This window comes from Pelodiscus sinensis, chromosome 31 (genome assembly GCF_049634645.1).
Source record: "Pelodiscus sinensis isolate JC-2024 chromosome 31, ASM4963464v1, whole genome shotgun sequence".
NCBI lineage: Eukaryota > Metazoa > Chordata > Testudines > Trionychidae > Pelodiscus > Pelodiscus sinensis.
This window is the reverse complement of record NC_134741.1, coordinates 5,290,080-5,313,650: the sequence shown is the minus strand read 5'-3', so window position 1 is coordinate 5,313,650 and position 23,571 is coordinate 5,290,080. Positions and strand designations below refer to the sequence as shown.

At 52.2% G+C, this 23,571-nt stretch overlaps 1 protein-coding gene and 11 non-coding genes across 12 annotated transcripts in view; 5 read left to right on the top strand and 7 right to left on the bottom strand.

The window, feature by feature from the left end:
- LOC142821592 (uncharacterized) overlaps window positions 1-23,571 on the top strand; it is a 361,188-nt gene that overhangs the window by 297,457 nt on the left and 40,160 nt on the right. The window lies entirely within an intron of this gene.
- On the bottom strand, window positions 819-1,034 carry LOC142821713 (small nucleolar RNA U3). Its single transcript, XR_012898399.1, has one exon. It is a non-coding gene; the product is annotated as a small nucleolar RNA U3 (small nucleolar RNA).
- On the bottom strand, window positions 1,976-2,048 carry TRNAA-AGC (transfer RNA alanine (anticodon AGC)). The gene has a single exon. It is a non-coding gene; the product is annotated as a tRNA-Ala (tRNA).
- On the bottom strand, window positions 2,709-2,924 carry LOC142821724 (small nucleolar RNA U3). Its single transcript, XR_012898413.1, has one exon. It is a non-coding gene; the product is annotated as a small nucleolar RNA U3 (small nucleolar RNA).
- Window positions 8,423-8,538, top strand: LOC142821688 (U5 spliceosomal RNA). The gene has a single exon (XR_012898377.1). It is a non-coding gene; the product is annotated as a U5 spliceosomal RNA (small nuclear RNA).
- On the top strand, window positions 10,322-10,485 carry LOC112547270 (U1 spliceosomal RNA). Its single transcript, XR_003091007.2, has one exon. It is a non-coding gene; the product is annotated as a U1 spliceosomal RNA (small nuclear RNA).
- TRNAL-UAA (transfer RNA leucine (anticodon UAA)) lies at window positions 11,727-11,808 on the bottom strand. The gene has a single exon. It is a non-coding gene; the product is annotated as a tRNA-Leu (tRNA).
- Window positions 12,616-12,688, top strand: TRNAR-CCU (transfer RNA arginine (anticodon CCU)). Its single transcript has one exon. It is a non-coding gene; the product is annotated as a tRNA-Arg (tRNA).
- TRNAG-UCC (transfer RNA glycine (anticodon UCC)) lies at window positions 14,887-14,958 on the bottom strand. The gene has a single exon. It is a non-coding gene; the product is annotated as a tRNA-Gly (tRNA).
- On the top strand, window positions 16,851-16,932 carry TRNAS-AGA (transfer RNA serine (anticodon AGA)). Its single transcript has one exon. It is a non-coding gene; the product is annotated as a tRNA-Ser (tRNA).
- On the bottom strand, window positions 17,968-18,040 carry TRNAL-CAA (transfer RNA leucine (anticodon CAA)). Its single transcript has one exon. It is a non-coding gene; the product is annotated as a tRNA-Leu (tRNA).
- Window positions 18,639-18,710, bottom strand: TRNAE-UUC (transfer RNA glutamic acid (anticodon UUC)). The gene has a single exon. It is a non-coding gene; the product is annotated as a tRNA-Glu (tRNA).

Here is a 23,571-nt window from a genome sequence, read left to right as displayed (position 1 = left end):
CACTGCTAGTCAGTGTTCCTGTTCCAGGAGCAGGTGAGTTTTGTCTTGTGCCCCAATATTGAGGTCGTGTGTCTCTGTTTGGGGGTGAGCCCCCGCGGCGCCTGCCAGTTACTAAGGAATATCTTAGCTACACATTATGGGAGAAAGACACTAACCCAAGGGATAATTAACTCTGGGCTATAGCTAGTCTCTGCCTCCCGCAGGGCCACTAGGGAACAGATGGGGGACAAGGCATGAGGCAGATCCAAGGGGCTGGCTGAATCCAGTGTGAGAAGCAAATGGAAAAAGACCCAGCAGCAGGTGAGATAAAAGCATGAAAACATCAGGATCAGGATCAGGACCAGAGCAGTTCGGCTATGTCTACATTGGCAAGATTTTGCGCAAAATCTTGCCGCCCGTCTACACTGGCTGCGAGTATTTACGCAAGAACACTGAGTTTGTAACATACAAAATCAGTGGTTCTTGCGCAAACACTCTGACGCGCCCACTCACGGATAAGCCCTCTTGTCAAGTATTCTTGCGCAAGAGGGCCAGAGTAGACAGCAACGTTTATTTCTTGCGCAACAAAACCCAATGGCTAAAATGGCCATCGAATCTTTCTTAAACAAGAGAGCATCTACATTGGCACGAATGCTTTTGCGCAAAAGCATATGCCAGTAGAGATGCTCTCCTGTAGAAATGCTTTTGCACAAAGTCATACCAGTATAGATGTAGCCTACAAGTAAATCCAGGAATTAAACAAAAACCAAGACAAAACAAAGTGAAATCCCCATTCCTCTCTACTGCAAAACTAATGTTGAACTTTTTGACAGTAGCTAACCACTCAGCCTGTGCTCTCTTCCTCCAGTTTCCCAACAGGAAAGAAAGAACAATCATCAACAGCAGACAGCAATTACACTAAAGCAACACTGTCTGCTTGCTTCATGCTCAGAAGAGAACACTGTCACTCATCCTCATGGATAGCAAGACCAACCACTTTCAGCTGCATTTCTCTAGTTACCAACTATAGAAATGATCCCTGAAAGTACAGTCTTATTAACACCTGCTTCCCCACACACCCACATTTGTGTGCATTCACTTTCTCCTCATGAGGAATGTTTTCACACAACACTTAGAAAACTAAAGAACAGAAATAATCTCAGCAAAGTGCTTGTCCCATTCAAACACGCTCCACCAGGTTTAGAAATCTGCATATTAGAATATGCTCCATGTCCCTGTTTACAGAAACACGCCTCCTGATTAGCATGTGGAGCACCTGGCAGCCAATCAAAATCTCCTGGGCTACGTCTACACTGGCACCCTTTTCCGGAAACACAACCCTTTAGTCCAGAGAACACATCTGCTCTTCTGAATTTTATGAAGAGATGTTCCAAAAAAAAGGTTGGTTTTTTTCTGACATTTGGCCCAGTGTAGACAGGCCAAATGTTGGAAAAGCCTTTTCTGAAAAAAGAAGCAGAAAAAGCTACGCAAATTGGGGTTTGCAATTTGCGTAGTTTTTTTTCAGAAGAACAGTGAGGTGTAGACATAGCCTGAGTGTTGGTCAGTGCTGGTAGGAGACAGGCAGGGACAAAAGTATCTAAAGGCACCTGCAGCCTTTCAGAACAACACCCAGCCCAACCCCAAGTACAAGCCCTTCCCTCCACCCCCGTTGGGATCTACTGGGAACTGTCTGGACTCAAGCCCACTCCGGTGTGAGCCTAAGGATTGCCTGTTCTGTAAAAGCTGAACCCTGGGAATCAGTAAGCACCTAAAATGACTCTGGTGGGATTTGAACCTATAACTTTTGAATGATCAGCTTGGTTTATATTAACCACTGTAGCTTAAAAGTCCAACAGGCTTTCTATTGCACCACAGAGTGGTAGTCTTGCTATCTCTGCAGCATAGCAATTGCTGGGTGGAAAGAAAGGAGACCCAAGTCTTTCTTTTTCAGGAGAACAAGGCCACTGAAAGTAAGGGGTGAGAACTAAGCTGCAGTTGGAGAATGTGGGCATTGATCCCACTACCTCTCGCATGCTAAGCGAGCGCTCTACCACTTGAGCTAATTCCCCTGCTTGCAAAAGCCTCTCCTGCCCCACCTACCTTGTTCCAGAGCCCACAACATCCCTGTGGCTGCCCAAGGCTCCTTTCTGAAAGGGCCACTTGTGAGACTGACACCCGTGGGCCGGCTAGCTCGAAGGTTTAGGACGTGGTGCTCATATCACACAGACGTGTCTTAAGAGCAAGCCCCTTATTTCAAACCATAACGGGCTCGCTATTCTGACGTCCCTGTAAACCTCATGGCACAAGGAGGGAGGGGCGTTTCGGAATTGCGATTTATTTTGAAATAAGCGCTGTGTAGTCAGCACTGAATTACAAAATAAGTTATTTCAAAATTGACTCGAAATAAGCTACATAATTTGCATCACTTATTTTGAGCTGTAGGATGCACCCCTAGGCCTCGTCTAGACTGGCATGATTTTCCGCAAATGCTTTTAACAGAAAAGTTTTCCGTTAAAAGCATTTGCGGAAAAGTGTCCGTGCCACTCTAGATGCACTTTTGCACAAAAAAAGCGGCCACTTTTGTGCAAGATCGTGCCAATGTCCACATAGCCCAGGATCAGAACCAGAGTAGTAGAAGTAAAACCAGGAACTCAAGAAAAGCCAGAACAGGATGATAAAGGGAAATCCCTCCTTCTCTCTACTTCAAAACTAATTTTGAACGGTAACCAACCACTCAGCCTGTGCTCTCTTCCTCCAGCTTTCCAACAGGAAAAAAGGAACAATCATCAATAGCAGACAGCAATAACATTAAAGCAACACTGTCTGCTTGTTTCAGGTTCAGAAGAAAACACTATCACTCATCCTCATAGTTAGCGAGACCAACCACTTTCAGCTGCATTTTTCTAGTTACCGACTATAGAAATGATCCCTGAAAGCATAGTCTTAGGAAGGCCCTGCTCGCTACACACCCACCCTCATGTGCATTCACTTTCTCCTCATGGGGAATGTTTTCACACAACACTTAGAAAACTAAAAAACACAAATAATCTCAGCAAAGTGCTTGTCCCGTTCAAACACGCTCCACCAGATTTAGAAATCTGCATATTAGAATATGCTCCGTGTCCCATTTTACAGAAATATGCCTCTTGATTAGCATGTGGAGCACCTGGCACCCAATCAAAATCTCTTGCTGTTTCTTCCTGAAACTGCAGTTCCTGGGGCTCCTTTAAGTCAGGGGTAAGTCTGTGGACCAGTCCTGTGGTCCAGGAAGCTTTGCCTGCCGGGCTGAGGTGGAAAGTGACTAAGTAGAAATACTTGATTACGCTACTCAAGACCTTTTTTGGGTATTTGTACTTTACTCAAGTTATTTATTTTTGTCACACTTTGACTTTTAATCAAGTTGGGTTTTTTAGACAATATTGTACTTTTTACTCCACTCCCATTTCCAGAGGCGCTGGGTTGCTCACGATTTGCATCATTCTGATTTACTAAAGCCCAGCTGCATGTGCAAGCACCAGTCATCCAAAAAACAGCCAATCCACAAGCACAATGTCCCTGCCAAGGAAGAAGCCTTTTAATAGCTGCTCCAACACCTTGGCTACGTCTACACTGGCCCCTTTTCCGAAAGGGGCATGCTAATTTTCAACTTCAGAATAGGGAAATCCGCGGGGGATTTAAATATCCCCTGTGGGATTTAAATAAACATGGCCGCCGCTTTTTTCCGGCTTGGGGAAAAGCCGGAAAAAAGCGTCTAGACTGGCGCGATCCTCCGGAATAAAGCCCTATTCTGGAGGATCTCTTATTCCTACTTTGAAGGCTTATTCATCTGTCCCTGATGGTCTAGTGGCTATAATTCAGCACTTTCACTGCTAAGGCCTGGGTTCAATTCCCAGCCACGGACACCTTGGCTTTCACATGACATGTGTCTATTAATTCATGTTACCTTATTGTTACAGCAGCTGTGACCCAAGGCAGTATGGACACAGGACAGGGGTTTCTTGCACAAGAGAGTATCAGCACTGCCATGGATGCTCTTGCTCAGAAGTACAGCTCACACATGGCAGCATGGATGTTTCTTGCACAAGAAACTGCCCCTGCAGACATAGCCAAAGGGACCTTTGGAGCTGAAATCCAGTCCCCCTCTTAACAGCAGGACAAAACACCACCCACATTACTGTTTCTCCAAATAAAGTATCTACCTGGAGCAGGGTTTGAACCCACGCAGACACACATCTATTAAATTTTAAGTCTAACATCTTAACCACTCGGCCATCCTAGTGGAATGAAGTAATTCAGAAGGGTGAAAGTTCTCTCTCCAGACAGCCCAGGGACTGCCTCTCAGAGCATCTGCCCATCCCAACTCTGTGCCAGGGCTTCCCACTGAGAGGCTGAGAGAGCCGCCCCCTCCGTGCCAGTGAGGAGGGAAGCAGGGAAAAGGGAAACCAAACAAGACAAAACCCAACCTCTGCGGGAATTCCGAGGGACAAAGTCCTGGTGGGAAAAATCCCCTCGCCCCCCCCACACACACACAGACTTTCACCCAGTATTTTCCCCAACCTACATTGGGCCAGCCCCCCATGGATCAAGCCAATATTTCCAGCCTTTGTTTTTACAGCATGGACAGCCAAACCCATTCACAAACTTTTGCCAGACCAGTAGCATTACAGTTCCATGTCTGCAGGGCTTGCCAAGGGGCTGCGAACCCCGCTCACCAGCCGCGCAGAATCGCACACTGCGCATGCGCAGACTGCACTGAGCACCGCACCGGGCTAAAGTCTACTCACCACGGGCAGATTGCCCTAATTGCCGAGCCCTGCATATCTGCTTACACATTATGCAAATAAGTGTAGATATCTGCAAACACTGATCTGCTCGCTCCCCCAACCTCGCACGTGCTGGGAGCAGTTTCCCTGGACCCAGGCTGGGATCAAACCCCCTCTGCTGGGAACAGCCCAGGGCCAAATCCTCCTTCTACAGCCCCGGGAGGGGGGGGGGCTGCTTGCTGGGAAAGGGGGGGATATCTCTTACCTGCATCTGCAAGGGGCAGGGACTGGGCTGGGGGCACTGCCCTGGGAGAGGTTCCTGAGGAGAAGCTTTCCCCCTCCTGGCAGCCAACACTGGGGGAGCTCTGAGACTCCAGGGCAAAGGCCTCCAGCCCCCCCAGCCCTGGGGTTAGGTGGCCCTGGAACCAGGCCCCCTGGAGTAGCATTGTGGCCGGGGGGCTCTGACCCACAGGGGGGCTGGCCCCAGAGCCCAGGGCCCGGGAGTCTGGTCAGCAAGTGAGACTCGCCCGTCAGTCCAAGCTACTTTCTCCCCGGCTGCTGTTCCTGCCTGTCCCGTGCCAGCGCCGCACGCAGGCCAGTGGGGCAGGACGGGGGGTGTCAGTGGGGCCCTGCTCTCAGTCCGTCCCTCACAGACCCTGTGGGCTGCTCGAGGGCTGAGCCCGTTGCCCAGGCCTGGCGCGGGGATGGAACATGGGGCACGTTTCCCCCTGTGAGCGTGTGCGGGGGCAGAAGGGAGCCACACGGGCCCGGCTGAAGGTTTTGTGCTGGGGCTGGAGGCTTGAGCCCGAGCTGTCGGCCTCAGCGGGACTTGCTCCTCCCCCCTCTCCTGCCTTGCTGCCTCCTTTGGCCAGCAGCGCTCAGGGGCAGCCGGGAGAGCCGGCACCAAGGGCAGAGGAGGCCGAGGCACAAGCCCCTCAGAGGGGACAGGCCTGAGGCCTCTGGCTTGCCCAGGCTCACGCCAAGGGGCTTTCTGTGGTGCCGGGTGGGGGAGGGAGGCCAGGCCCAGGCCGGTGGGAGAAGGGGCAGCGCCTGCCAGGGCAGCAAGGGGAGCTGCAGGGAGCGAGACGCGGCGTTTCTGCCTGGTGTCACTCAAGGGTCCTTCTGCGGGTGAAGCGCCTGTGACACCCCTGTGCTGCTGGGTTCCTCTGCCCCTCCCCTGGGATGCCGGCCCCTTCGGGGGGCTCTTGCCCTGACACTCGTCCAAGGGCCACCTGGGCAAAGCAGCCTGCCCCAGGCACCTTCCATAGCTCAGCTGGCAGAGCAGAGGCCTGTAGCGGGTGCTCGGCAAGTGTCCTTAGGTGGCTGATTCAACTCCAGCTGAAAGGAGAGATTCTTCTCCCTCCCCCTGGCTGCAGGCCCGGCCTTAGGAGCAAGCGGCTGCCTTGGGTCTGTCCCTTTGGGGCCTGGGGCTACAATTGACAAAAAGGTTTTGGGTTCCAGCTGCTGATGAAATGTCTTGGGCTGTGCAGGCCTTGAGTCATGGCAAGAGCTGGAGGGGAACGGGGAACGGCTGCACTTTGGAATGGGAAGGGATTGTCTGGCACCATAAAGTAGAACAGTTTTAAGGTTGCTTCAAGGAGGGTACCATGGCTTGTTTGGCTAAAGCGCCTGCCTTATAAGTAGGAGATCCTGGGTTCAACTCCCAGTGGTGCCTTGTTGCCAGGTCAATGGGTCTTTTCTTCCCACCATTCTTCAACATGTATCTGGAGTTGGTTTTACCTTCAGCTGAGCTTGGTGGTGCCCTCTCAGTGGGAGTAGGATAATAGCAAAGAGCAGGAGGTGTCCTAGGGGTTTGATTTTGTGAGGCTTAGCTAGACTTGCTAAATCAAGCTCTGGAAGATGGATTGCAACAGCGATCTCCACCAGAGTGAAGACATGGCCTAATGGTGCAATTAGTTAGATGCCAACACTAATAGCCCCACTGCTGGTAACTCACTGGCTATGTCTAGACTGGCAAGTTTTTCCGCAAAAACGGCCACTTTTGCGGAAAAACTTGCCAGCTGTCTACACTGGCCACTTGAATTTGCGCAAGAACACTGACGATCTAATGTAAGATTGTCAGTGTTCTTGCGCAAATACTATGCTGTTTCCGTTGGGGAAAAAGCCCTCTTGCGCAAATGTATTTGCACAAGAGGGCCAGTGTAGACAGCTCAGGACTGTTTTGTGCAAAAGAGCCCCGATGGCGAAAATGGCGATCGGGTCTTTCTTGTGCAAAACCGCATCTAGATTGTCACGGACGCTTTTCTGCAAAAGGTGCTTTTGCACAAAAGCGTCTGTGCCAATCTAGATGCTCTTTTCCGCAAATGCTTTTAACGGAAAAACTTTTCCTTAAAATCACTTGCGGAAAATCATGCCAGTCTAGACGTAGCCACAGAGGCTACATCTACACTTAAAGTTTTCTCCTTAAAAAATATGTTAATGAGGGACTCAATTGCATGAGTCACCATCTCATTTGCATATTTTCTGCCAATTGGATTTTTGTGCAAAAACAAGCAGTGAGAACACTTTTTTGGCACAAAACCCCCTTTTCCCAAAAGATTCTTATGCCCCCCCAAAAGAGGTATATTGATCTTTCAGAAAAAGTGGGTTTTGTGCAAAAAGAAAACTTCCATACTGCTTGTTTTTGCACAACAACCCGAGCGCAAAATCAGTTTGCCAGAAAATATGCAAATAAGATCATGACTCATGCAAATGAGACCCTAATTAGCACCTTTTTTTGCTGAGAAAACTCGTTGTGTAAATAATGCAATAGAAGCACAGCATGTCAAAGAATTGTTCCAGTGACACTCCCAGACGAGGGGGTTACAAACCCTGCGCTAGACCCCGTGCCAGGGTTTCGTCACCTGCGTGGCTGTTCCTGTTCTGTTCCACGCTGTGAACGTTCCTGAGAAGGTTGGAACCAACCCGGCTCCTTTAGGGAGCGGAAGCTCCTAGGGGCGGAGACTGAGGTGTTTAAACAGAGCGAGCAAACCGGGGGCAGCACCAGCCGGCCCAGACAGGGGAGAATCGCACTCGGGTGTCCCAGGGTCTGGCTCGATCACAGCGGGCGGGCTACTGAGAAGGGCCGCAGGTGCAGGCTGCAGCGTTGGAGGCTGGGGACAAGCCGCCGACTTTGCTGCCGCGGGGCGGGCTGGATCCTCTGTAGGCTCCGTGGCTGACCCACCCTCCCCTGAGGCAGTTGAGCGGCTCGTACCCTGGCCCTTACACGCAGCAGTGACCAGAGCCCCAAGCCCGCCTGCCCCTCCCGAGGGAAGTGTGGAGCCCGGCACCCCCAAGCTACCGGCCCGAGGGCCCCCGGGGAACCAGCACGCGGCCTGCGCCCAGAACAGCGGTGGGACCGGCAGCAGCTGCCCAGCCCGGCCCGCAGCGGTGAGCTAGGGGCTGCAGCCGCAGCTCGGAGATCTGGGCTCCTCCGCGCGCTCCAGTGTACCCGGGGTGCTCATTTACGTACCCACGATGCATTGCGCACAGTGATTTTCCGCGTCCATGGGGCAGAGTTTGCTCCTAAAGCCCCTGGCTCACACGCAAAACTCGGGCTATCAGCACGGCAGAGCAACAGGCTGCAGAAGGGGTGGGGATTTGCAGACAGTCTGGTGTAGCCACCGTGAGTTGAGAAACAGACGCCGTTTTTCTGGCAGCGCCTCTGCAGCAACTGCGGTATACTGTGGTTTCTCTTCAGATTGTATAAATCTTTTGCCTTTTACTAAAGATTTCCGTGGAGAGGAACATTTATGAGTTTGTACTCAATTTTTTGAGGCTTCACTCCAGCAAAGCTACCCAATGGTGTAAAAGAACAGAACTGAACTGTTAGTTTTTGTAGTGAGGCCTGTAGGTGCCTGTGTTTATTTGAAAATGTTGTTGTACCTTATGGTGTGCTATCTTTTTTAATAGTAGTAGTTGTATTAGTCTAGTCTAGCTAAAACAAAAAAGAGAACTATGTAGTGCTAACAAGAGGGGCTATGTCTAGACTGGCATGATTTTCCAGAATGCTTTTGGTGGAAAAGAACTTTTGGCGGAAAATTGTCCGTGCCAATCTAGACACGCTTTTCCGCAAAAAAGCCCTGATCGCCATTTTCGCGATCGGGGCTTTTTGGGGAAAACAAATTTGGGCTGTCTACAATGGCCCTTTGGCTCAAAAGTTTTGCGCAGGACTTTTGCCCGAACCAGAGCAGCATAGTATTTGCGCAAGAACACTGACAATCTTACACGAGATCGTCAGTGCTTTTGCCTATATTTAAGCTGCCAGTGTAGACAGCTGGCAAGTTTTTCTGGAAAAGCAGCTGATTTTCTGGAAAAACTGGCCAGTCTAGACACAGCCTTCCGTTGAAAGCATTTGTGGAAAATCATGCCAGTCTAGACGTAGCCAAAGGATACAAACAAAAAAAGTGAACACCTATAAAAAAGACAAATCAAATTTCAGAACAGAGGAGAGATGGGAGGGGGGAGGTAAATGTCTGTGAGCTAATGATATTAGAGGTGATAATTGGGGAAGCTATCTTTGTAATCGGTAAGATAATGTATATAACTGGACAAATCTCTCAGATGCTTCACCAAAGAATCAATGCACACAAAAGGGATATCAGACAGTATCACAAAGAAAAACAGTGTCTTGCCATTTCAACGATTTGATTACCTGCATACTGCTTGGCTACGTCTACACTGGCATGATTTTCCAAAAATGCTTTTAACAGAAAAGTTTTCCTTTAAAAGCATTTTCGGAAAAGCACATCTAGATTGGCAGGATGCTTTTCCGCAAAAGCACTTTTTGCAGAAAAACGTCCGTGCCAATCTAGATGCGGTTTTCCACAAAAAAGCCCCGATCACCATTTTCGCGATCGGGGCTTTTTTGCGGAAAACACTACTGTGCTGTCTACACTGGCCAGAACAGTTTTCCGGAAAAAGAATTTCTTACAGTAGATCGTCAGTGCTTTTCCGGAAATTCCAGGGGCCAGTGTAGACAGCTGGCAAGTTATTCCAGAAAAGCGGCTGATTTTCCTGAATAAGTGGCCAGTGTAGACACAGTCCGGATGCACCCGGCTCCGGAGGGCGACAGGCCCGGCTGGGCCAGGGGTGTCGGGGCGAGAGCGGAAGCCGCACGGACCCGGTGCCTCCTGAGTGGCGGCTCCTGCCCGAGCCAGCCCCTGCTGGGTGTGCGGCCTGCAGCCGGGGAGAGCGCCAGTGGGGTTGAGAGTCAGGGTGCAGCAGCGCCACCGGGCTCCTCGCTGCCGAAGCGGGGCTCAGGTCGGAGAGGGGAGAGAGTGCTGGGCCCAGGCAGAAAGTCAGGTGGGGGCATGTCCCGGGCGGAGAGGTGGAGCAGCTTGAGCACGAATGCAGATGTGGGCACGAGTGGAGGCTTGTGGGAGCGGAAGCGGGCTGGCGAGCGGGGCCCACGTTGGGCAAGCGGGGCTCGATGTGGGTGTCGGGGGTGGCTTGGAGGCGGGGGCGGGCGGTAGGGGAGCGTTTGGGGCATGGCGGTGTGGGTGCACGAGGCGGCGTCCCCCATGATGTGAAAGAGTTTGGATGGTGGGGGGCAGGCGGTGGTTGTGCAGGTGGAGATCATACTTATCTGATAGGGAAGATATCATGATCACAAAGGTGGTTTTCCCAGGGTGAGGCTCATCCATTACACTGCAGGTGTGCTGATCCCTGTGATTTCCCCAAATGTAGGAAACTTGACTGCATTATTTGTGGTAGTGGGGATCTGCGTTTGTGCTTTCCCCTGGGGCTGGCTGTGAAAAATAGACTGACAGATGACCAAGACAAACAGAGAGGGAATGTTGCTGCTTCTGTTTTCACTCCTTTTTTTCTCTGTGGCGAGCATTGCTAGTTTTCTGTGTTTTTCTCTGCTTGGTCCCTGTTCCACGCTCAGGCTTGGCTTGGCCCGGCCCACGGGGGGGAGGGGGTTATTTTTTTTTGCTTTTTCTGCCTTGTCCCTGGAAGCACATCGCTTTCCTAGGCCATTGATGCCCCTCTTCAGCCACCCTGCTTGCCTTACAGGAAGTTTCCCCTAACGGCCGGCCAGCTGGACAGAGACAGAAGCATGTTGTCTAGACGTACCCTTAAGGCTACGTCTACACTGGCACCCTTTTCCGGAAATGCTTAAAACAGAACAGTTTTCCGTTATAAGTATTTCCGGAAAAAGCGCGTCTACTTTGGCAGGATGCTTTTCCGGAAAAGCACTTTTTCCGGAAAAGCGTCCATGGCCAATGTAGACGCGCTTTTCTGGAAAAAAGCACCGATCACCATTTTCGCAATCAGGGCTTTTTTGCGGAAAAGACTACTGTGCTGTCTACACTGGCCCTTTTCCGGAACAGTTTTTCCGGAAAAGGACTTTTGCCCGAACGGGAGCAGCATAGTTTTTCCGGAAAAACACTGACAATTTTACAGTAGATCATCATTGCTTTTCCGGAAAAGCAAGCAGCCAAGCGGCCAGTGTAGACAGCTGGCAAGTTATTCTGGAAAAGCAGCTGCTTTTCCGGAATAAGTGGCCCAGTGTAGACACAGCCTTGGATTTGAAGTAACGCTCATATAATTTGTAGTCTATCACTGAGCTACTCTCCCTGATGTTTGCACTGTTAGGAGTTGAGAAGGGGACAAGACGCTTTTGTAGCTCACACACGCCTGGGCCTGTCTCCATCACTTCTGCCTCTGCCAGGTGAAGGGAGGGAGGCCTCTGGGCCCAGCATCTTTCTACCCAACCAAGGCCGGCTTTTGGGGAGAGGGAGGGGCCACTGGAGCTGCTTGGTCCCCTGGCTGTGTCCATGGGGAGGTGGCTCTGCTGAAAACCAGACTTGTTTTCCTATTGTTAGGCAGGAGCCTGCAACCCATGTTCTCTTCTGCTTTTCTAGCCTCTGTTGCCTTGTTGCCTTCTGCAGGTGTCCTTTCTGATGGGACAGGCCACATTCTTCTCAGGGTTTGGGTACCATGTTGCCCTAGAAAGGCTTGTGGCCAAAACACAGACCTCACTGTGAGCAGGTTTTGAACCTGCGGAGGGAAACCCTATTAGATCTTAAGTCCAACATTTTAACCACTCAGCCATCACAGCTCTAAGTAACAGCAAGCCAGGGAAACTGGTAAATAATCTCAGTGCCCAGGCCTGACGTCACCTGACCCACAGAATTCACACAGCAAACCCTTTCAACAGTCATGCAGAGGGGTCCTGGGTGCTCTGGTCTGAGGCTGCCTTAGAGGTGAGTTCTGCTTCCAGGTCTTCCCTCCACAGAGACACTCCCAGATGGGACCTTCAATCCCTTCTGCCCACAGGGGGAAACCTCACAAAGGAGACTCCAGGCAGCCAGGCCAGGGGGGTCTCTGAGATTGCCCCTGTCCCACCTGGCTGTTGCCATGGTTGCTCTGTGAGGTCACTGCCTCCCAGCCAATGAGCTGAGGTGCTGTAAAAGTTCCTTGTGATGTCACTGCTGCCTTCCAGGCTCATGTCCTGCCCCTGGCCAGCCCCTTCACATGTGTGAGCTGCTCCCCCTCTGCCCCCTGCTCCCCCTCTGCCCCCCTCACTCAGGGCTGGTTCTGGGGCTCACACAGGGAACATCAGAGGCTACTAGGAGCCCTCCTGTGGGGCTGTGAGTGTTGCTGTCCCTGCTGTACAGACAGGGCCATAGAGCCACAGGAGGCTGCAGTGGTGGGAGACACTTCCCTGCTTTTGGGAGGGAGATGAGACGTCAAGGCCCATGACTTGGAGCCAGCTACAGATACCCATGGAAAGCTGATTTTCAGAGGGGTGTGATCAGCCCTTCCTGTGTATCTGGCTTCTTCAAAGGGGCTTAATCAGGAGCTAAAAGTTGAAGAAGGGCCATTTAGAAGAGTGAATTTCTTTCCCTGGCAGGTTTTTCTGTGTGCCCCAGTGGCCTAATGGACAAGGCACTGGCTTCCTAAGCCAGGGAGTGTGGGTTCGAGTCCCACCTGGGGTAACAGTTTCCTTTCACTAACAAAGAGTTTGCATTTCTCTGCTCCCTGAAATAGTTGGCAAGGATACTCTGCAGTTACTGTCTCCTTCTCTGCAGAAGCTGTCCAGACCCCTTACTAGCTTGTGTTAGGTGCAGATCTGGTTCCTAAAACCCCAGGTATTCAAAGTCAGAATGAAGGGGCACATTTTACTCTAGAAGGCCCAGGAGTGACAGCAAGAGGTGGCTGTAGCAGAGCAGAGTCTGTCTGGAGACAAAGAGGAGTCTGAGGATGAGAAGGCCCATGAAAGGCAGAGACTCCAGAGGAGCATGGGGCTAGTTATTTGGTCTGGCAAAAGGACAGAAAATCCCCAGGCCCTGAGCATGGTGCGGGCAAAGCCCATGGGGCAGTTTGCCTGGTGGGGTTCGGGGCGTGGAGAAGCTGTGAAACTCTGTGAGTGGATAAGGTCCCTGGCTGAGCTGCGCCACCTGCCGTGTGTGTGACTCAAACTGTCCCACGTCCCCTTTTGTGTGTCTGTTGCGCTTCCAGCTTCTTTCCTCAGGCATGTTCATCCAGCAAAGACCCCATCAGGGATCTTGTATCTTCCTTTGTGCAGCTCAGCCACAGACACAGCCAGGGCTGGAAGGAAATTGCTGCACTTTGGGAGTCAAAGGTGTTGTCTGGGACCACAGAGCAGTTTCACCCAACAGCTTGAGGGGGGCACCATGGCTTAGCTTGCTCCTTCTAAACAGAAGAGCCTGGGTTCAACTCCCAGTGGTGCCTTGTTGCTTCCTTTGCTCACATTTTCCACACAGAAGAGGCCCCCCCTGGCCATCCATGGAACTGCTGGGCTGACCAAACTGGGTGGGGTTGCGACTTCTTTGGAGGATAGGGACATAATTCAAAATGACCTTAGCAAGTTAGAGAAATGGTCAGAGGTAAACAGGATGAGGTTTAATAAAGAGAAATGCAAAGTGCTCCACTTAGGAAGGAACAATCAGTTCCATACATACAAGATGGGAAGCGACTGTCTAGGAAGGAGCATGGCGGAAAGGGATCTAGGGGTCATAGTGGACCACAAGTTGAATATGAGTCAACAGTGTGATGCTGTTGCAAAAAAAGCAAATATGATGCTAGGTTGTATCAACAGGTGTGTTGTAAGCAAAACTCGTGAAGTCATTCTGCCGCTCTACTCTGCACTAGTTAGGCCTCAGCTGGAGTACTGTGTCCAGTTCTGGGCGCCACATTTCAAGAAAGATGTGGAGAAATTGGAAAGGGTACAGAGAAGAGCGACAAGAATGATTAAAGGTCTAGAGAACATGACCTGTGAAGCCAGGCTTCATGAACTGGGCTTGTTTAGTTTGGAAAAAAGAAGATTAAGGGGGGACATGATAGCGGTTTTCAAATATCTAAAAGGGTGTCACAAGGAGGAAGGAGAAAATTTGTTCCTCTTGGTTTCTGAGGACAGGACAAGGAGTAATGGGCTTAAAGTGCAGCAGGGGAGGTTTAGATTGGACATTAGGAAAAAATTCCTAACTGTCAGGGTGGTCAAATATTGGAATAAATTGCCAAGGGAGGTGGTGGAATCTCCCTCTCTGGAGATATTTAAGAACAGGTTAGATAGACATCTGTCAGGGATGGTGTAGGTGGAGCTTGGTCCTGCCTTGAGGGCGGGGGGCTGGACTCAATGACCCCTTGAGGTCCCTTCCAGTCCTATTATTCTATGATTCTATGAAAAGCCATGAGAGGGAGCCCTTGGCTGTGGGACCCACTTGTGCCTGTTGTTCAGGGTTAAATAAGTTCTTCCCCAGGAGGCTGCCTGTTCTCTTCCCACCTTGCATTGGCTGGGAATCAAATCAAGGAAGGGGCAGCAAACGCCAGGCACCATCATAGTCTGGGCCACAGATAATGACCCTCTTGGAGCTGTGATCCCAGGAGGAGTCTCTGCAGTCCATGTGGAGGAATGCCGACATTTTTGGCCAAATGGCCAATGGTCTAGCAAAGAAAGGCCACCTCCCTCCTACCCCCGCATCCTACCAAGTCAGAGCCAAGGTCAAGGAATTGCGGCAGGGGTATGTGAGGGAGGAACCACATTACTGTGCACGCTCTCGGAGAGGATGAAGAGCGGTGAGAGGCAGCCCGCAGCTGCAGAACCCATTTGTGCCTGTTTTTTCAGGGTTCAAATAAAAGGTCAGCAAGGTGCTTTGATGCTCCCTCTTTACATTGCATTGGCTGGGAATCAAACCCAGGTCAACTGCTTGGAAGGCAGCTATGCTCACCACTATACCACAAATGCCTGCCTGCAAAGTTGCTGGGAAAATTTGTGAGGAAATCCTACATCTGCCATGAGGTTAGCCAGAGGCGAGAGGGTGCCTGTGTGGTTTGGGTAAAGCAGAACTTCTTAGCTATTAGGCAAAGACGAGAAGTGGTGATGCTGGGGGAGTGGTTGCCCTACACTCTCCGTGGTGTGAGGAGCCGGGCGGGAGAGGAGTCCCAGAGGTTGTTGGGTAGGAGAGTAGAGTTTATCAGACTTTGGGCTAAGCTCTAGAGCAGCCAAGGGAGAGGTAGGGAAGTGACTTCTGGATACTTTTTGTGCCCTAAGGATGCGGACCAAGAGCGTCCTTGTGTTTTTTGCCGTAAAGTGTTGTTTCTGGGTCATTTACCTAAGATCGAGCGCTTCTTTCTTTCGGAGAGCCATGTCCCAGGCACAAGCCCCCAGAAACCTCTTCAGGGACACATCACAGGACCAAGCAGGGGGCAGCAAACACCAGGCACTGTCAGTGTCTGGGCCAGAGATAAAGACCCTCTTGGAGCTGTGATCCGAGGGGGAGTCTCTGCAGGCCCGGCAGTCCAGGGGGAGGAATGCAGACATCTATGAACATAAAAACATAAAAACGGCCGTACTGGGTCAGACCAAAGGTCCATCTAGCCCAGTGTCCTGTCTGCCGACAGTGGCCAGCACCAGGTGCCCCGGAGGGGGTGGACCAAATACAATGATCAAGCGATTTGTCTCCTGCCATCCATCTCAAGCCTCTGACAAACAGAGGCCAGGGGCACCATTTTATCCCCTGGCTAATAGCTTTTATGGACCTAACCTTTATGAAATTATCTAACATATGGTCCAATGGCTGATGGCCTTGCAGAGAAAGGCCACCTCCCCCCTCCTAAATCCTAGACCAAGTCAGACCCAAGGTCAACGAATTGCGGGAGGGGTGTGCGAGGGCCCGTGAGGGCAGGTCCCGCTCTGGGGAAGCACCGCAGCACTGTGCATACTGTGAGGAACTGGACCGAATCCCGGGGTGTGGGGAGCCCCTGTCTCCAGGGATAGTTGTGGAGTCTGGGATGGAGACACCTGAGCAGCAGCAGCTGCAGCTTCAGGATGACAATGCTGATGTCCTGCAGCTCCAGGGGATGCAGGAGGACTCCCAAACGTCTTCAGGCAGCGGGGAGGGAACCTCAGGTGAGTGCTGGGAGGCTGCAACACCCAGGACATGTCGACACTTGCAGTCTCCTTCAGGAGAGGGATGCAAATGGAGACATTCGAAATTGTAAATGAAACCGGGATTTAAATATCCTGCGCTATATTTGCATAATCGTGTCCGGGTGCTGTTTCAAAATACTTTATTATGAAATAAAAAACAACGTTTAGATGCAGTTATTTGGGGAGAAAACCCTTCTTCTGAAATAGCCCTTAAACACTCCCCTCTGGTCTGGACCTAACAGCAGTGTCAGCGTTTGCTAGTCGGGGCTCTGGACAGCACCTGCACAGAGGGAGATGGCAGCTGCGGGACGCCCTGGCCAACTGTCCCAATGTCTCCCAGCAGAAAAGACAGCAAAAGAGGCCAATGCAAACAGCCCCCTGGCAGCGAGGGAGTCAGCACGTCGGTGGGTGGGGCAGGGAGCTTGGGGGCAGATTTTGACTCTAACTAGCTGGGTGACCTTGGCCCATTCAGTGAACCTCTCCCTGTCTCCATGGCCCTGTCTGTACAGCAGGGACAGCAACACTCACAGGCCCCGCAGGAGGGGGCTGGTTTAATGCTTCACCCCAGGGCCCAACAATGAGCCCCCAAGCTTGCCCTGTTCTGGAGCCAGGTTTGCTGTGTGAATTCTGTGGGGCGGGTGAGGTCAGGCCTGGGCTCTGGGATTATTTACCACTTTCCCTGATCCTGGAACACTGCTGACTTCACAGCTGTGGTGGCCGAGTGGTTAAGGCGTTGGACTAGAAATCCAATAGGGTTTCCCTGCGCAGGTTCAAATCCTGCTCACAGTGAAGCCTGTGTTTTGGCCATGCCCTAACCAGGGCAACAAGCTGCACAACCCCTGAGCCACTCTCCCTGCCCCCAGTCAATCCCTTTCTGCACCTTTCGAAAGAGACACAGAGCATGGTGCCTCGTTATGGGTCCCTAGGCTCTAGGGAAACTCTCAGCTCCTGCAGCCTCTGCCCCTTGCCCAGCACCCAATGGCTCAGCCCTACCCTTGGGGGCTGCCCTGCTCCAGTGTGTGATAGGAGTTGAGTGAGAGGATGGAGCGTCTGGGCCTCCCCCAAAGGTCCATCCATGAAGGGCAGAAATGTTGGGGATATGAGGTGGGTCACTCCTCCCGAGGCACACAGCCCTCCCCCCCCCCCCCGTGTTGGGAGCAAAGGGTCTAGAGAAGTATTGGGGGGGGGGGTCTTGTTCCCTGCTCTTGCTCTGCCTTGGGCAAAGAATTAGTAACAGAATATTTGTCCAAGTTTATGTACAGAAAAAAACTGACAAGCATGTTTCTGTGGGGTGGTGGTTATCGTGTTTGCTTAATGTGCAAAAGGCTCCTGGTTCAAAGCCAAGCAGAAAGTGGGAACAGGGGGTTCTGCTCCTATTTGTGGCTCCCCAGGTAAACACAGCCCCTGCTGCTTGGGGATAAGCCCAACTCCCAGGCTGAGTAAAGGAAGGAACAACAGGAGCCATGTCCTAGAAAGGAAGGGGCCAGTGTGTGTGAGTGCATGGCCCAGACAGACAGCCGCAGGGTGCAAGGACAGAGCTGCTGGACGTCTCTAGTGGTCCTGAGGGGGGGAGACATGGGTGCTAGCAACATGCTCATGTGGTGCCATGTTCCAGCACTGCCAACAGGGAGTGTTTCTTGTGGTGTCACCTGATTCCCCCCAAATTTAGCCCTTGATTCCCCCCAAATTTAGCCCTTGTACCTGCCCTGTGCCAGGATAGAGAGCCAGGATGCAGCTCATCTCCCCTTTTCTCCTGCAGTGCAGGTTGTGATAACAACTCTAAGCAAAACCATCACCTTGAAGTAATTAGCCCCTATTGGAGCATGCCAAAGCCTGGAATTGAACCAGGGACCTTTAGATGTTGAGTCTAACGCTCTCCCCACTGAGCTACTTTGGCTGTGATAAGAGGCCTGTCTGGCCTGTAATTCTCTGTCCAGGATGTTTTGCCGCATGTCATCATGCCCTGCCCAGGAAGGCCAGACTGGCCTTTCCACAGCGCTCCTCCCCCACAGCCCAGAGCCAAGGTTCCCTCTAAGCCAGGCCTGGGCAATACAGGCCAGCGGGCTGGATCCAGCCCATGAAGCCACCCAACATGGCAGCAAGAAGCCTCAGGCAGATTCCCTGCTCGCCCTGCCCCCACGCACAGCTGAGAGAAGGGGCTGCTGGGCCCTTTGTGTCTCTCAGCTGGAGAGGAAAAGGCTTCATGCCTGGTCCCTGCTCCCTGGTCCCTGCTCCCAGCTTGTTTGTGGCCAATGGGAGCTGCCTGCTTGAAGCCCTGGCCAGTCCCCACAAGCTCTTATTCACCCAGGCGTGTGACCTGTGCCCCCTGCGCAGGGAAGGGGCTGCCTGAGAAATGTGCTTGGCTGCTGGGAGTGTCTCCCAGTCAGAGCCTGCCTCTGGCACCCCAGCCCCTCCCTTCCCTCAGCCCACTGGCCCTCCCTGTGATGGGAAAGGGCAAAGACTTGGCAGATTTCATTAATACAGATGAGGCTGGCTTCCCTGACCAGGAATCAAACCCAGGCCTCAACAGTGAAAGTGTTGAATCCTAGCCACTAGACCATCAGGGACACATGAAGTCTTTTTGCTCACCTACACTAGCCTTTCACAGGCCACTTTCTGTCCCCTTCAGGACGAGGCTCCATTTTCCATTGGCCCGAGGGGACAAGACCAGAAACCAAACAGAACATCAGAACAGCCAGACTGGGCCATGCCAGTTGCCCAACTAGCCCAGGATCCTGTCTCACAACAGCAGCCAATTCCATTGCCCAGTGGGAATCCCCAGGACAGACAGTTATTAAATGATCCCTCCTGTCGCCCATTCCCAGCTTCTGGAATACACCAGCTAGGGACACCTGCCCTGTCCATCCTGGTTAAATGCCATTGATTGACCTTCCCTGCATTAAATGATCCAGTTCTGTTTTGGATCAAATGTCTTGGGCTGTGCAGGCCTTGAGTCATGGCAAGAGCTGGAGGGGAATGGGGAACGGCTGCACTTTGGCATGGGAAGGGGGTGTCTGGCACCATAAAGTAGAACAGTTTCAAAGCCCTTTTCAAGGAGGGCACCATGGCTTAGATGGCCTCCCCTGGCCACCCATGGAACTGCTGGTTCAGGAAAAGGCTGATTGGGGAGGGGTGTTTGGAAGAAGGAAACCACAGGTGAGAAGCACCTGATGCCCACATACTCTGACTCTCTATGGCTACAGGAGCTGCAAAGGTTGCTCCCTCAGGCTCTCTGAGCACGGATACCCCCAGGGAAACACAAGGACGTGTGGTGCTGGCTCTCCTGTCTCAGCAATTGCAGTCAGAGCCCTGCCTTGCCAGCACCAGCAGCTTCTGCAGGGGCTCCAGGCTTGTGGTTTCCTTCCCAATACCCCTCTCAAATCAGCCTTTTCCGGAACCAGCAGTTACATGGGTGGCCAGGGGAGGCCTCTTCTGTGTCCCAGAAGGGCATAAGTAAATGTGAGCAAAGGTTACAACAAGGCACCACTGGGACTTGAACCGAGGATCTCCTGTTTATGAGGCAGGTGTTTTAGCCAGCTAAGCCATCGTGCCCTCCTCCAAAGTTGCTTTAAAATGGCGCTTTATGTTTCCAGACAACACTTTTGACTCCCAAAGTGCAGTCGTTCCCCATTTCCCTCTAGCCATTGAGCCCAGACGGTGTCTGACCCCTGGGCACAGAAAGCTACAGCTCAGTGGGCAGGGGGCTTTGGCTTCCTTGCCCATGGGATGCTGTTGCAGGAAGGGCTGCTCAGCAGGGATGGGGTTCACCTGTCGAGGAAGGGAAGAGTATTTGGGTGCAGACTGGCTAACCTAGTGAGGAGGCTTTAAACTAGGTTTGATGGGGGCAGGTGCCCAAAGCCCACAGGTAAGTGAACAACATGGACACCTGGGGGATGGGCCAGAAATGGGAGAGAGCAGGGGCTGTAACTGCAGAGATAAAGGAGGGACGCGGGAACACTGGGAAGCAAAATCTAATCTGTGTCTTAGATGCTGGTACAGACACACAGGACTATGGGTAATAAGCAGGAAGAAGTTGGTATCACAGGGACTTGGTGGGATAATACACTTTATTGGTATATTGGCACAGAAGGGTACAGCTTGCTTGGGAAGGACTGGCAGGAAAAAGGGAGGAGGAGTTTCCTTAGATATGAAACATGCGAACACTTGGCCTGAGGCGGAGATGGACACAGGAGACTTGTCAGGAGTCTCTGGGTGATGTTAAAGGGGTAAAACCCCAGGGTGATGTCACACTAGGCATCTATTCCAGACACCTCCCTAGGCAGAAGAGGTGCCTGAGGCTTTTTAAACAATTAACAAAATCATCCAAAGTGCAGCTGGTTTCTCACAAACTCAGCCTCACCCACAGCTGGGAGGCAGTTTGCAAGGAGCTGAAAAGAAACAGAAGAGGGGAAACTGGAGCCTGGCAGAACCAAGTCTTGGGATTCTTCTGTGTCCAGATGTGCTAAGCAGCTGGCAGCCAAGCTCCCAAGTGCTGGTCTGTTCCCACCCTCCCCAGGCAGGTGAATTCAGCGTCACCTACAGCTGGGACGGAGTTTGCAGTGAATTGAAAAGAAACTGGCTGGTACAACCAAGGCTCAGGATACTTCTGTGTCCAGATGTGCAAACAGCTGGCAGCCAAGTGCTGGTTTGTTCCTGCCCTCCCCAGGCAAGTGAATCCCCTCCTCTGGGTGTTACAGGCAAGACTTTGCCTGTCTGGCTTTTAGCGAGGAAACTTTTCTATGCCGGGCAAAAGTGACACCCACTGCACTGCAGAAACCAGCCCCCTGCCTTTTGCAAAGAGGCCCCTAGAAGCACTTAGCCCCCTTGTTGTCTCTGCCTGTAAAACAAGGAAAAAGCAAATATCTATCACTGGAGAATGTGGGTATTGATCCCACTGCCTCTTACATGCAAAGCGAGCGCCCTACCACTTGAGCTAATTCCCCTACCTTTTATGGAAAAAGGATGCAATCTAGACACAGCCATTGTGTAGACACGGCCTTGGGGTGTCACTAAACTAGTCCCAAGACACATTCCTTGCTTGGACCAGTCACAGTCCTACCTGAGACGTGTGTGACTCAAAAGCCTCCTGTTCCCTGCCCAGTTCCCAACACTGGCTGCAGACCCAGTGATATTTGGTTCCTTGGCTGCTGTCCCTGCTGGCAGGGAGCTGTCCCGCACCTGCAGTTCATCCGCCTCCCGGAGAGGCAGCAGCTCTGTGAGGGGGAGAAGCTGGGGCATTTCCCTGCATGTGTGAAAACCATCACTGCCGGCCCAGGCTGGGCCAGTGCGCTGGCATCCCTCCTGTCTGGAGCATCCGCCAGGGAAAAACTGAAACTGTATCCTGCCAGGCGGGACTGTGACCCGCTATAGGGTTTGGGGTCCCTCCAACCCTCCCCAGGAGGAGCTATGGGGCCAGGGGACCCTCCACCCCTCAGCAAGAGCCAATGGGTGCCAGGGGGGCTCACACACAAACAGGTGCACACACCCTCAATATTGGTGCCCAGGGCAAAACTCACTCTGTTCCTGGAACAGTGACTAGCAGTGGGGAAGACAGCAACTGTGCAGCATCCTTGCTAACTGTTTCATTCCATGAGGAGTAACGGTAGTTCGAACTAGGAAGCCTAGTTCGAACTACCTAGTTCGTGCCGCGGGGATCGAATGAGCGGGGATTTAAAAATGGCGGCACCCCATTTATGCAAATGAAGCCCGGGAAATTCAAATCCCAGGCTTCATTTGCAATTGCGGTATGCCTACATTACCCCGCTAGTTCGAACTAGCGGGGTAGTGTAGACATACCCCCAGATACACAGGAAGGGCTGATCACACCCCTCTGAAAATCAGCTTTCCATGGGTATCGGTAGCTGGCTCCAAGTCATGGGCCTTGACATCTCGTCTCCCTCCCGAAACCAGGGAAGTGTCTCCCACCGCTGCAGCCTCCTCTGGCTCTATGGCCCTGTCTGTACAGCAGAGACAGCAACACTCACAGCCCCACAGGAGGGTCCCTGGCCTAGCAATGTGCCCCCTGAGCAGCCTCTGATGTTCCCTGTGTGAGCCCCAGAACCAGCCCTGAGTGAGGGGGGCAGAGGGAGAGCAGCTCACACATGCCAAGGGGCTGGCCAGGGGCAGGACATGAGCCTGCCAGGCAGCAGTGACATCACAAGGAACTTTTACAGCACCTCAGCTCATTGGCTGGGAAGCAGTGACCTCACAGAGCAACCTCAGAGACCCCCATGGCCTGGCTGCCTGGAATCTCCTTTGTGAGGTTTCCCCTTGAACTCACCTTTAAGCCAGATCCCTGGTCAATTTACCCTCTGGATCTTACCCACAAATCACGCTGAGCCAATTCTTTAGCATCTACCATCTAAAGGTTTATTACTACAATAATACAATATAGGACACAGGACACATGCTTCTTTGCTCACCTACACTAGCCTTTCGCAGGATGAGGGGTCCCTTCTCCCTTGCCCAGAGGGGACAAGAACAGAAACCAAACAGAACATCAAAGCAGCCAGACTGGGCCATGCCAGTTGTCCAACTAGCCCAGGATCCTGTCTCACAACAGCAGCCAATTTCATTGTCCCGAGGGAATCCTCACACAGACAGTTATTAAATGATCCCTCCCGTCACCCATTCCCAACTTCTGGAATACACCAGCTAGGGACACCTGCCCTGTCCATCCTGGTTAAATGCCATTGATTATGGCTGCCAGGGATCCCAATGTTGAGTAGATCTGCATTAAGGGATCTTATTAATGTCAAGAACCTCAAGCAATGTAAAGCCAGAGTGTGATGGAACTGGAAAGGAAAATGTTTACACTAGAAGGAATTTTTTCCAGGGGGGCACTTGGAGTTGAGACAAGGACCAGTTGATCTGCAGTCAAAGACTCTATCACTGAGCTACACCCCCATGGAAGTTAGCATCAGCAGCCAATGTTGGGAACTGGGCAGGGAACAAGAGGCTTTTGTGTAACACACAACCCAGGTGCAACCCTTGGGCTTGGTCCGCACACTGAGCAGACGGGTGGGAGGGGTCTGATGCTGTCACATATGCAGGGCAAGTCACTCACCTGGCCCCTGGGGGGGACGGGGGATTTGTATATTTTAGGAAGGGTCCTGAGTCCTGGCTCCCAGCCACGCACCTTGGCAGAAAGACCAATGGCCCCTGCACAAAGTGCATTGTGGGAATAAGAGTTGGGGCAGCAGGAAAGAGGCCGGCCCCTCAGCATCAGGGCACAGGCAGGAGAAGATGGGAGTGAATCCTGCTACCTCTGCCATGGCTTAGCCCAGGAGGGCTGGGGTCTAGCAGCTTTTCACCCCAGCTTTGTGGGAGGCCAAGTAGGAAGGGGCCTCTGGAGGCTCATAGCCCCCTGGTCTGCTGTGTCTGTGGAAAGGGGGGAGAGGACACACACTTGTCACTGGGGAGCAGGGC